Source organism: Chrysemys picta, chromosome 10, assembly GCF_011386835.1.
Source record: "Chrysemys picta bellii isolate R12L10 chromosome 10, ASM1138683v2, whole genome shotgun sequence".
NCBI lineage: Eukaryota > Metazoa > Chordata > Testudines > Emydidae > Chrysemys > Chrysemys picta.
In genome coordinates this window covers 39555637-39568067 of record NC_088800.1, presented here as the reverse complement: position 1 = coordinate 39568067, position 12431 = coordinate 39555637, and positions in this window count along the sequence as shown.

Sequence of the window (12431 nt, the reverse complement as noted above, 5' to 3'; positions counted from 1 at the left end):
GTTTTGTTTAGAAAAGTAACTGAGCAGCAAGTATTTATTTATCTACAGCACAGGGAGGACAAAATAATATTAACAAAGGACAGTTTCCATGAAAATGAACCCCCATCCTAATTTGAACCTGGAGTTTTCAGTCATACGCCAGAAACTTTCTCCACCACACAGCTTTAAAAAACCAGAACACGGGAATTGTCATCTGACCACTAGAGGGAGCGACTGCAGCCTCATGAATATAATAAGGATTTATTGGGGATAATTGAAATTTGCAAAGATAAAACAGTTCAGACTGCACTGTGTATCCCAGGGCTTAGCAGGGTTTAGATGCTGGCAATTCAAATGTAAATTATGTTCGACTTGTTCAATCAAAACAGAATGAAGAAGAAAAGGAGTATTCCCAACCCTGTTCTGCTGCATTAAGGCCCAATTGAGCAACACATTTAAGCTTGTGTTTAAGTCCCACTGATTTCAATTAGACTTAAGCACATGCTTAAATGCACTGCTGAATTGGGGCCTAAATTAATTGTGGCCATGCCCCAAGTCTTCCTTGTCTTCTTCATTAAGTTAATTGGGGTTGCAAGGGTGTAAATGCGAGCAGACTTTGGCCCTTTGGCTATAGAGTAACAGCTATTAAAAGAGTTTGGGGCATATTATGTTACAATAGATGAAGGAGCTCTGCACCGAACCACAGAAAGGTTCCAATTATTGTACAAGAGCAGTTTATATTGTGTTTTCTTAAAGTAAAGTGTGTCTAGGACTAGCAGCCCCAATGTTGCAGTATTAGCATTAGCTCCAGCCTGTTGATCGGTGTTTGGTTATTTATGCTTTATGGCCATAGCTCTGTCTGGAGGGAGATTTCTGAAGGTGCCTGCCTGCAGGAGATACAATTGAATGCAGCTGCTGAGCATCTGCAGTGGCTGTTCCTGCATGTTAGGTGGGACAGAATCACAACGCATGGCCCGGGGTTCTCAGGCTCTCTCATGCTGTGCCCCACTGGAACTTCCTTGCAGTCAAAGGAGTGATGGTGATTCACACCAGCAGAGGTTCTGACCCTTTAAGCTCCATACATTTCCCCCTGCCATTAGCTATGGGGCCCAAGGGAGATATGGACCTTCTGTGGGGCAAAATATGGATGGGAAGTATCTTAAAACTGCTTGCAACCCCTTCATCTAGGCCATGTCCATTCTCTCTCTCTTCCTCGATACTTGTGTAACCCAGAGGTGAGTGTGGGTTACAGGTTTCCCTCTGTGCTGATTCGCAGAGGGTATGAGTCTGTTACAGCCCCCAGATAGGCAGCCGTGGAGTTTCAGCCCAAGATGTAGCAGCTCATACTTTTAGCTTTGGAGGTCCCTGGTGTGTTGGCTATTGCACTAGATTAGCTCTTGGTGTCTATCCCCAAATGCATCCTCTGCTGAGAAGCTTGTGCTCATGGCCTCTGCTCTGTGCACCTGTGTGTGAAGGACAACAGTGGTGATCTCATGGAGGGTTAATGGCAATGTCCGATAAGCCTGAGTCTGAGAAGTCTTCTGTCAATGAGGAGTAGTTTCACTTCAGCAGCAGGAATTCATGCCCTTCTTTGCTTATCTCGCCTGCAGCAATAAAACGACGCTTATCTTGCCTGCAGCAATAAAATTCCCATCAAAGAACACAGCTGCTTTCTTATCTGCACTTGTGTCTCTGGGGCCAGAGGCAGGAGGGATAATGCCTGGGCTCCCTTATCAGCAAATGCAACCATCACTGGGTTCAGTGAAGGCATCTGACCTAAGCCAGGTAGATGAAGTGAAGTCGCACACTGGCTCCAGCGGACAAGGCCTTTTATCCCAACACTCCTCAGTCTTCTTTGCCCCCAAGTTGGAGGCTTCTGCACTGCGATCCAGTCTCAGCTTCAGTGGGAACTGCAACCCGAGGAAATTTGGTTTCTTACGAGGCCTGTTCCTTAGTGCCTCCTGAGAGGCATTGAGTGACCTCAGATCCCTGGGAGCTGGGGGGCAGTCAACACCTTGCAGCCAGATAGGGACCTAACAGGGGAACTGAAAGACTACGTTTAGTTACAGAGGGTCCTTTGTTTTTCATGCTGCACGGTTAAGGCTGCATCACTGGATGGTTAAGACCAGTCTCTGAATGGGCTCAGTGAAGCGACGTGGCCTGCTGAGCTGACCCCATGCATGGGCAAGTTCAGCTGCAGCGTGCTGGAGTAGTTTGTGTTGCGATGTTGTACCACCAATTGGTGGCACGGGCTGAAGAAGAATCCTGGGTCTCTTTAGGGTTCCCCACTTTCCAACTTGTCTGTGTTGACATCTTTATTAACGTCCCCAGCGCTGCTCCGGCATGGGGTAGCTCCACTGATGGTAGCAATGGTGTGAGCTGTGCATTTATTTTAACTGCCCAATCATCATCTACCCCAGGTAGTGTAGACAAGGTCATAGAGGCTGCACCCGGGCTTTGATTTTGCCAAGCATGAAGCATTTCCCTGTCTTGGGTTAGGCTGGGTTTGCGTGATGCAGAGAAGGCAGGGGGTGTGTAAATTCTTCCTCCTGTGTCTGGAATCTCCTTAGGGTCCTAGGCTATTGGCTTCCACACTCCCTCCCCGCACCCTGTTGCTTCATTCCTCTTTGTTCGAGGAAGCTGTCTGTGCAATGCATGTTGAGTGATGGAAGGAAGGATGTGAAAGGAGCCCTCGCTGGCTCTAACTGCTAGGGCGTGCGGATATGGCTGGGGAGATGTGAGACGGGGCGTTTGTCTCTGGACTGGAGTGTGTTGCGTGAGCCCTGAACCATGACTCCTCTCTCCTGGTTAGACTCGTTCCCGGGTTGTTCTCTGCCCACTGGTGGGGTTGGCATGCGAGTGAACAATGAGCCTCACTGGGACAAGGAGATGAGCCAGTTACCCAGACACAAGCTCAGTCTCCAACGACGCGGATTGCATAAGAGCCAGTGTAACCCCCTTATGCCCATCAGTCCCTGAGCTAGACCCCGCCTTCTACTGCTCTGTCCCATTGTGAGGACCACCTCGTCCCAAGCAGGAACTCCACTGGGCCCACCACCCAGACAAGAAGCAGGCTCTGAAATTAGGAGCTGGGTGCTTTGGTTGGTGACTGAACCTGAGCCCAGCTGTGCTATGGAGTTCGCAGTGTGGAACTGGCAATTTACATGCTCATGATGGGCCTGGGGCCTCTCCCGTGCATTGCAGACCCGGTGTCTAGGTGCTCAGATATTATGGTGATGGGGAGCAGAGAAGTAATTAGATAGAATTTCCATGTGGCTTGTACTTCTGGGCCACCACAAATAACACCACGATCAAGGCTAAATGGAGTCTGGAGACACCAAAACTCTGACCCACCTCCTGCCCTGCCCAAGACTCCTCCCTCTAGATGAGTGCACTGCCCCCCATGCCCTTCCCTCTTCTCCTTTCCCCTTGAATGGACTCTTGTCTTCTGCTCACTCCTAAGCCCTTGGTCTTCCTCCCAAGTGAGGTGCCCTAGCTAGTCCAGCAAATGCTGCATTCCCCTCTGCTCTTCTGCCCCGACTCATTGCTGTCTGGGACCCATCCAATCACACAGCCCTTGCCTCAATACAGTTTCCAGCAAGCTTGTTAATGGGTGTGTGGGGTACACTAAGGGCCAGATTTCAAAGGTATTTTAAAGGTATTATGGTGCTTAACTCCCCTTGGCCCTTAGACTATAAACACTCACTGGTTTGCTGGAGGGGGTGAGGGGTAGCTCCTTTTCAAGGTGTATAGACCAGCCCTAGCTACAAAGGCCTGTAACTTCAGAGGGTATGTAGGCTTCTGCTTGGAAGTGCTGCTGTACTTTCCAAACATGCCCCTGGGATCTCACCAGTGGCTGGATCTTCTTCTGTAAGGGATCCATCAGAACTCAGCCCTCATCCCAGCGGCCCAATTCTCCCATCACTATGTACGTGAGCTAGTCCTCAGAGGTCAGGCAATGCTAGGGTTACCATATTTCCACAATCAAAAAAGAGGACACTGGTGGGGGAACCCCACCCTAGCCCCGCCCCCATCCACTCCCTCCCATTTCCCACCCCCTGACTGCCTCCCTCAGAACCCCCAATCCCCACTGCTTCTTGTGGCCTGACTGCCCCCTCCTGAGAACCCCCCACCCTAACTGCCCCCCTAGGACCCTACTTGTCCCCTGACTGCCCCCATGGGTGGCAGGTTTGTAGAAATTTGGTGGTGCTGAGAACCTGTCCCCCCCCACCTGCCTAAGGCTCTGGGAGGGGGGTTGGGTGGGGGGAGGAGGTCTGGGGTGCAGATCCTGGGCTGGGGATTAGGGTGCAGGAGGGGTGCAGGGTGCAGGCTCTGGGATAGAGTGTGGGTGCTGGGTGCAGGCTCCAGGCTGGGGCAGGGGGTGGGTGTGCAGGAGGGGGTGAGGGGTGCAGGCTCTGGGATGGAGTTTGGGGGTGGGAGGCAGTGCAAAGGGAGGGGGTGCAGGCTTTGGGAGGGAGTTTGAGGGCAGGAGGGGGTGTGTGGGAAGGGGGAGGGGGTTTGGGATGGAGTTTGGGGATAGGAGGGGGTGCAGGGGTGAGGGCTGTGGGTCTGAGGATGAGGGGTTCATGATGCAGAAGGGGGATCAGGGATGGAGCAGATGATTAGGGTGCAGGGGGATGAGGGTTGGGTCTGAGGATGAGGGGTTCATGATGCAGGAGGGGGCTTACGGATGGAGCAGAGGATTAGGGTGCAGGGGGATGAGGGTTGGGTCTGAGGATGAGGGGTTCATGATGCAGGAGGGGGCTCAGGGCTGGGGCAGAGGATTAGGGTGCGGGGGGATGAGGGCTGGGGATGAGGGGTTTGGGGCGCGGAGAGGCTCAGGGCTAGGGTGGAAGGGCAGGGTAAGGGCAGCCTGCCTTGCCATTTGTGGATGGGGGCCACTAGGACCCTGGGGCAGCAGACAGCAGTTGCTGCCGGAAGCAGGCAGCACAAGCAGGCAGGGGAGAGGGGCACGCTGCTTTCTTTCAGCCAGGGACGAGGGGGGACCCGCAGGGGGAGGATGCGTGGAAGGGGGGTGGCAGGTGGAGGCCAGGACCCGTTCCAGGCATGGCCGGGGGAGAGACCCAGCTCCAAATATTGCTGGAGCAGAGCCCCCGGCCCTGGATATTGCTGGAGTTCGGGCACCACAAAAGAATATAACCTGCCACCCCCCACCCCATATTCACACCCCCACCCCCAGACAGGCCCATCCAACCCTCACCCTGATCGCCCCCCGGGACTCCCCTTACCATGCCCATGCTGGTCAGATGCTGGCTCCACGTGTAGGCAACACATGCTGTCGGTGGGGCTGTTTGTGTAGTTACACCAGGCTGCAGGCAGCAGGGGGGGGAGCAGGGGAGGGGCTCTGGCTGCTGGAGGCCAATGGGAGCGGCTCAATCAGGCCCAGCCACCCAATCACCACGCCGCACTCTGCATGGAAGGGAGGGGAGGGGGGAAAATCCAGGACCTTTTAACCTTGTTACCAATTCCCCCTGACGACTATTTAAAGACGCAAAAGCCAGATATGTCCGGAGAAATACGGACGGATGGTAACCCTAGGCAATGCAGCCATCCTTGCGATTGCTGTGGTGATTGTAAGAGGTGCGGCACTGATGGCTTTTGGTGCTACAGATGCCCACCATAGTTCTCAAGACTTGGCTTAAAACACCCCAAGAAGGTTCCCTCCAGATACCTGAGCCCAGGATTTTATAAAATCTGAAAAAGAGTCATTTCCTAAGGAGTCCTTCCCAGGTTTTACATTGGCTCCAATGCCTGCTGAGAAGGGTAACTGAGTGGTGTTAGGCCTTGTCTATGTTGTGTTGCTTTAACTATACTTAGAGCCGTACAACCTCCCTAGTGTGGATGCAGTTATACTGGTGATAAGGTATTTATGCCAGTATAGCTACTCCTGAATGGGAAGGGGAAATCTATAAGGCACGTTATACTGGTATAACTGTCCACTCTGGGGGTTGCACTGGTATAACTATATCAATTAATAATCACACCCCTAACAGACATAGTTATAGTGGTACAGAACGGTGAGTAGAACAGATCTTAGTCATGTTTCTTAAGGCACCATGGGAAGCTACTTAAATATTACAGTGATGAACGTGGCATAAGAACCGATCTAGAACAGAATAAAATAGTTTGATGACTTACAGGTGCCCTGCATTCAAAAATGTCACTAGTTCTATAGCATAAGGATGAGTCTTGTATTGTTAGTTAATAATGATGCTTCATTTTCTGCTATAAACATCTATAGCACTTTATAAGGAGCATTATTATCCATAGCCAGCCTAGGGATACTTACGTTGCTGTGTCAATGGGAATTGAGCTGCTCTGGAACTCTGCCCCAAGGGTGGGTGCTGGTCACTTTAGAGAATCTGGTCCTCTGCCTGGGTGGTAAATGATAAAAACATAAAGGAAAGAACTAACTATGTTGTTTGCAGCATCCAGCTTTGCTTGCAGATGCTACCAATAAGTAAGCAAATTCTCCCCCAGATCACAGCAGTAAGTGTTCTGAACCTGCCTGAGCGTCGCACCAGTTCTTTACAATTCACTTCCAGTATGAATCTTTCTGTACAAGCCCGACTCAGGAGTCCTTCACCTGGCGTTTTTGGGCAGGGACTGTCTTCTTTGCTGCTTGTCTGTACAGTGCCTAGTACACTTGGACCTTGATCTGTGAGTGGGTTTCTAGACACTACTGTAATGAATACTGGTCCAGTCAAGGCCCATGCTCTTTCCACCAGCCCAGTGGCTTAGTACGCAGAGCTAGAAAGAGGATTTCCATTTCCCAGGGTGCTCTCTGATTGCTCTATTCCAGGATCTTAGCCCTTTGCCACCTTCTCAGTCAGGGACTTGAGATAAACAAATCCATTGATTGTTCTCATGAAAGCCTCAGTCACTGTTCCTAGATAAGAGATGCCCTCCCCCTGGCTTTGTCTTTTCCTAGTGATCTTTCTCATTAAACCTTTCAATCCATAATCCCCGGTGTACATTGCCAGCTCTATTATTTCTTTACTGGAACTGGCATTGTGATAAGGAGGAGGAGCCCTTATCTCTCCAAGGCTGATTGCTTTTACTGCTGGCTTTGAAATGAATTGGCTGATAGAGGATCATCATTCAATTCAATAGAAATGTCTCCAAGTTCTCTTAACAGGGCAACACTCCCTGATCCCTAAGAAAATGTCTCAGAACCCTCATAACACCCTGCCTCCCCACAAACTAAACCCACCTCCCCCATGGAGCAAGGCAGGATTCAGCATGCCTTCTTTTTGACACAACCTGTAATTAGCCTGTGGAACTCATTGCCACAAGATTAGATGTTTATATGAATAATGAGAACATCCCAAGTGTAACTAGATAGGTTAACAAGTAATTCAATTTTTTTAAAATTAGAAGGGATATAAACCCTCATGCTTCAGGGAATAAGGGAACCATTGAGTGATGGGGTCAGGAAGAAACTTCCCCTATGGGCAGGTCATTCCATAGTTGTCAATTAGGGAGTTTTGTGGAGCATCTGGTGCTGGCTGCTGCTAAGTCTAAATCATCCCCTACGAGAGGCTCAAGGAGGAGGACAATGCCAGGGAAGCTCCTGAGTCTCTTTCTGAGCCAAAGAGGAGCCACATGAAGATCTACAAGGCCTGGTCTGTCCCTGGCAGGATGCAGGACTAGCTGGACCACCGGTCTGATTTGCTGTGGTGATTCCTATGTCGCTGTGTTCTCACAGAGGGGGAACTGAGGCACACAGAGGTGACATGGCTTGCCCAAGGTCACCCAGCAAGTAAAAAAACCCTTTACAAATGCTTCCTGTGAATGTCCTGTCGGTGCAGGGTGCTGGCTTCACAGCCCTGAAGAGCAAAGTCCGCAGGTCTTATCAATGATTTGTATTACTTTAGGGCCAGCTCCTCAAAGATGTGTAGACTCCTCACTTCCACTGAAATCAATAGGAGCCGAAATACCTCTGAGGAGCTGTGTTGAGACCCCAACTGCAAACAGCCCCCTGCACTAGGCACTGAACAGATACATAGTACCAGGCAGTCCCTGCCCCAACAAGCTTAGAGTCTAAGTAGGCAAAGGGATCATGCTTATCCACATTTTACAGAGGGGGAATGGAGGCCCAGAGGGACTAAGTGGCTGGCTCAAGGTCACACAGGAAATCTGTTGGAGAGCTGAGAACTGACCCCATATTTCTTGGGCTGGAATCTCCATTGCCCTGCACCAGGTGTGGTTATTTGCTGCATTGCAAAGTGAGTCAGACTGGTAACAATTGTAAGTTCTTTGGGCAGGAACTGTTTGTACAGCGCCTGGCACAATGGGGCCCTAGGCCATGACTGGGGCTCCCAGACACTACGGTAATACAAATAAACAATCACGATCACCGTCGACACCCACATTGTACGAGTCCAAATGCACAAGGCAGCAGAGAACCAGCCCCTCTGGATACGTCTACACCACATTATAAACCCGGGGCTGGGGGACCCGGGTTAGTGACCTTGGTTTTCCAAGCCTGCACTTGAGCAACCACATTGCACTGTAAACCTGGGTCTCACAGCCGTACTAACACGTCCATACTGTGCAGAACTTCTGACCCAGGTGTGTGGCTTGAGCTGCATCCACGCTGCAGAGTGACAGGGTTCTGATCCCCCCACCAGCAGAAACCTAAGACCCAGGTCCTGAGTGTTTGCTGATCCGAGGCAGGCTGATTTGTGTGTGGACAGAAGGGGGGGTTGGGCTCAAACCTAAGTCAGAACCTGGTGTCGGTGTGCAGTGTAGACAGACCCTCAGAGTACCAGCCCAATGCCTTTAACAATACATCTACAGAGCAGGCCCAGCGGGGGCAGCTGCAGCTGGGGGCCATGCAGGGCAGAGGCTGTGGGAGAGCCTGAAGGGCAGCTTCTCCTGTCATCCTTTGCCCAGGCCTTTTCCACCCCTGCACGGTCTGATCGCCTGGCTGTTTATTCACCGCTTGCACGCAGAGGGCTGTGCATGGCAAATGCTACTCCCAGGGCGTTGCAAGTGGAGCAACAGCTTTCTTAATCTTTCCCCACCCTTTTTTTTTTTCCTGCTTTGATTTCTAACCAGCCCCTGGGGAGGAAGTGCGGCGGGACTGGGCGGGAATGCTGGGCACGCCACCTTTGTCTCCCAGGCACGCAATGTCATTCTCACGCTCCTCTACGTGCTGAAATGGAGCCCTCCTCACCTGAGCTGCTCACCTGGCTGGGAGGGGTGGGAATGAAGCAGGCTTAGCTTATTCCTGCCGGCTTCTCCCCATTTCCCTCCCAGATGCTTCTGCTTGAGGAAGGAAGTGGATAGAAGCTCAACAGCGTCAGGTACTATGGGCTGGTCAATGAGCCCAGCTGGGCTGCGGCAGACTCACCCCATTGGCTGCAAGGAGCCAACAGGCCTACATTTAAGCTCAGCAGCAGGTCACTAGCTGCTCTATGCTTATGCTCCTGGCGGCAATCTCTCTTGTCTTGTTCCCTGCTCTGCTCCTGTTTGTTCCTGTCACACTCCAGTCTCCTGTGGCCCCTTGCCTGGCTCCTGACACCGGCTTTCTCCTAGTTCCTGACTCTAGCTCTGATCTTTGGTTCTGACTCCCGGTCACCATTCCTGGTTTTAACCACTAGGGCAGGCTCCAGCTCTAACCGCTAGGTTAGATGGCCCACGTCCTGGTCACTGATAATCAGACAACGCAAACTCTTTGGGGCAGGGACTGCCTTTTTGTCCTGGGTTTGGCCAGCACCTAGCACAGTGGGTCCATGATGGAATCCTGCAATATAAATAAACTCAGGAGATGTAGATTAAATCCATGGCTCTGCCACACATTCCTGTGTGACCTTGGGCAAGTGACTACATCTCTCTGTACCTCAGCTCCCTGTCTGTAAACCAGGCATAATGGTATTTCCCTTGTCTATGCCAGTTGTGAGGTGTTTGGGGCAGGGACTGTCTGTCCCTATAAGTCTGTACAGCGCCTAGCACAAGGAGGCTCTGATCTAAGACAGGGTCCCGAGGTGTGATGCTACTCACAATAGAAGGGTGTTCAAATGAAAAACCCAGCCCATGGGAGGTAGCAATCCAGACACAGGGGCCAAGCACCCAGTCCGGGAGCTGGACCAACGGTCCATTCTGCTGGTTATGTACCTATGATTCCGCCCTCAGGGGGATGATGCTACTTTACATGTGCAAAATCTGCCTGCATGTCTGCTGGGCAGAGCTGAGAAGCATTTTCAGGCCTGAGCCCCTTATAGGGCTAGGCAGTAGTATTGTACTACGTGAAATGGATCTGAGGGTTATAATGGGTCACAAACTGAATATGAGCCAACAATGTGATGCAGTAGCGAAAAGGGTTAATATCATTGGGTGTTGTGAGGGGGTTTCCACCCCACACTTGCCCTGAAGGGATTAATGGAAGCCAGATGGGCCAATTAACCTATCAGGCTGAAGGCTGAGAGGAAAGCCCTAATTAGGGGAAGCTCACCTGTGTGGGAACAGATGGGGCGGGGCTTCTATAAAGCCAGGGAGCTGTGAGGTGGCAGGGGGCTAGTCTGCAGTCACTCCTTGGGAGAAGGAAGGTGTGTTTGGGGGCTATAGAGAGAAGTAGCCCATGGTTGCTCCATGGGAAGAGAAAGTAGAAAAGGCAGCAGACCCCAGAAAGCGGGAAGTGCTGGGGTAGGACATAGCCCAGGGAGGAAGCAGCAAGGTTGAGGACTGAACTGACCTCAGCTGCATGTTGTAGGGTCCCTGGGCTGGAACCCAGAGTAGCAGGCAAGCCCAGGCTCCCTTATCTGCCACTGGGAAAGTGGCCCTGGTAGGGCAGTGAATGGGAAGACTGACTGTGGGAGTGACAGAGACTTTGAAGGGTAGGGTCGGAGGCTGGAGGCCCAAGTCATTAAGAGGATGTAGCAACTCCTGGAGTGAGACAGAGGCTGCAGACCAGAGAGAGAGGGAGTGATGGCATGCAACTGCAGGAAGGGGCATTGTCCTGGGAGCTATTCCCCAGAACGGCCAGGAGGAGGCACTGCACCTGCAGTGAGTGGAGTGCCCTGTCATAGGTGTAGGAACAGGAGTGTCCTATGTCAGACACAGGCAGTAACTGTCCTGCTCTGCTTAGCACTGGGGAGCCCTCAGCTGGAGTATTGTGTCCAATTCTGGGTGCCATGTGTTAGGAAAGATGGGGACAAATGGGAGAGTCCAGAGAAAAGCAACAAAAAGGATGACTGGTTTAGAAAGTCTTCAGTGAGGAAGATTTAAAACACAGGGGTAAATTTAGACTTTGTCTACAGTAGAGATGCTACAAAAACAACGAGGAGTCTGGTGGCATCTTAAAGACTAACAGATTTATTTGGGCATAAGCTTTTGTGGGTAAAAAACCCACTTCTGCAGATGCATGGAGTGAAAATTACAGATACAGGCATAGATATGCTAGAGATGTATTAGATATACTAGAGATGCTACAGCAGCACAGTGTAGCGCTGCAGCTGCACCCCTGTAGCATAGACGCTACAGGGACGGAAGGGGTTCTTCTGTCACTGTGGTAAATCCACCCCTCCGAGAGGTGGGAGCTAGGTCGACAGAAGAGGTGTTGACTTAACTACATCAGACAGGGTGAAATTTTTAACAGCTCTGAGTGGTATAATTAAACTGACATATCTTTGTAGTGTAGACTCTGAGGGTATGTCACCACTACAAAATTAGGTAAATTTTATAGAAGTTGATTTTTAGAAATTGATTTTATACAGTCAATTGCATATGTCCACACTAAGTTCATTAAGTCGGCGGAGTGCGTCCTCACTATCGTGGCTAGGATCGACTTAGAGTGGTGCATTATGGGCAGCTATCCCACAGTTCCCACAGTCTCTGCCACCCATTGGAATGCTGGGTTAAGCTCCCAATGCTTGATAGGGCAAAAACATTGTGGCAGGTGGTCTTGGGTACATGTCAGTCGCCCCTCCCTCGGTGAAAGCAATGGCAGACAATCGTTTCACGCCTTTTTTCCTGGGTTACCCGTGCAGATGCCATACCACAGCAAGCATGCAGTTCAACTATAGGCTGAGCAAGTGCAGAATGGTGGTAGAATGTGCCTTTGGACGTTTAAAAACTCGCTAGCGCTGTTTGCTGACTAGGTCAGACCTCAGTGCAACCAACGTTCCCATTGTTATTTCCTGTGTGCTCCATAATATCTGAGAAAGTAAGGGGGAGATGTTTATGGCGGGGTGGGAGGTTGAGGCAAATCGCCTGGTGTCCGATTTTGAGCAGCTAGACACCAGGGCAATTAGAAGAGCACGGCTAGGTGCACTGCGCATCAGAGAGGCTTTGAAAACCAGTTTCATGATTGGCCAGGCTTCAGTGTGACAGTTGTATGTGTTTCTTCTTGATGCTAACCTGCCTCCTTTGCTCATTTTAATTCCCTGTAAGCCAACCACCCTCCCCCCTTCGAAATAAAGTAACTA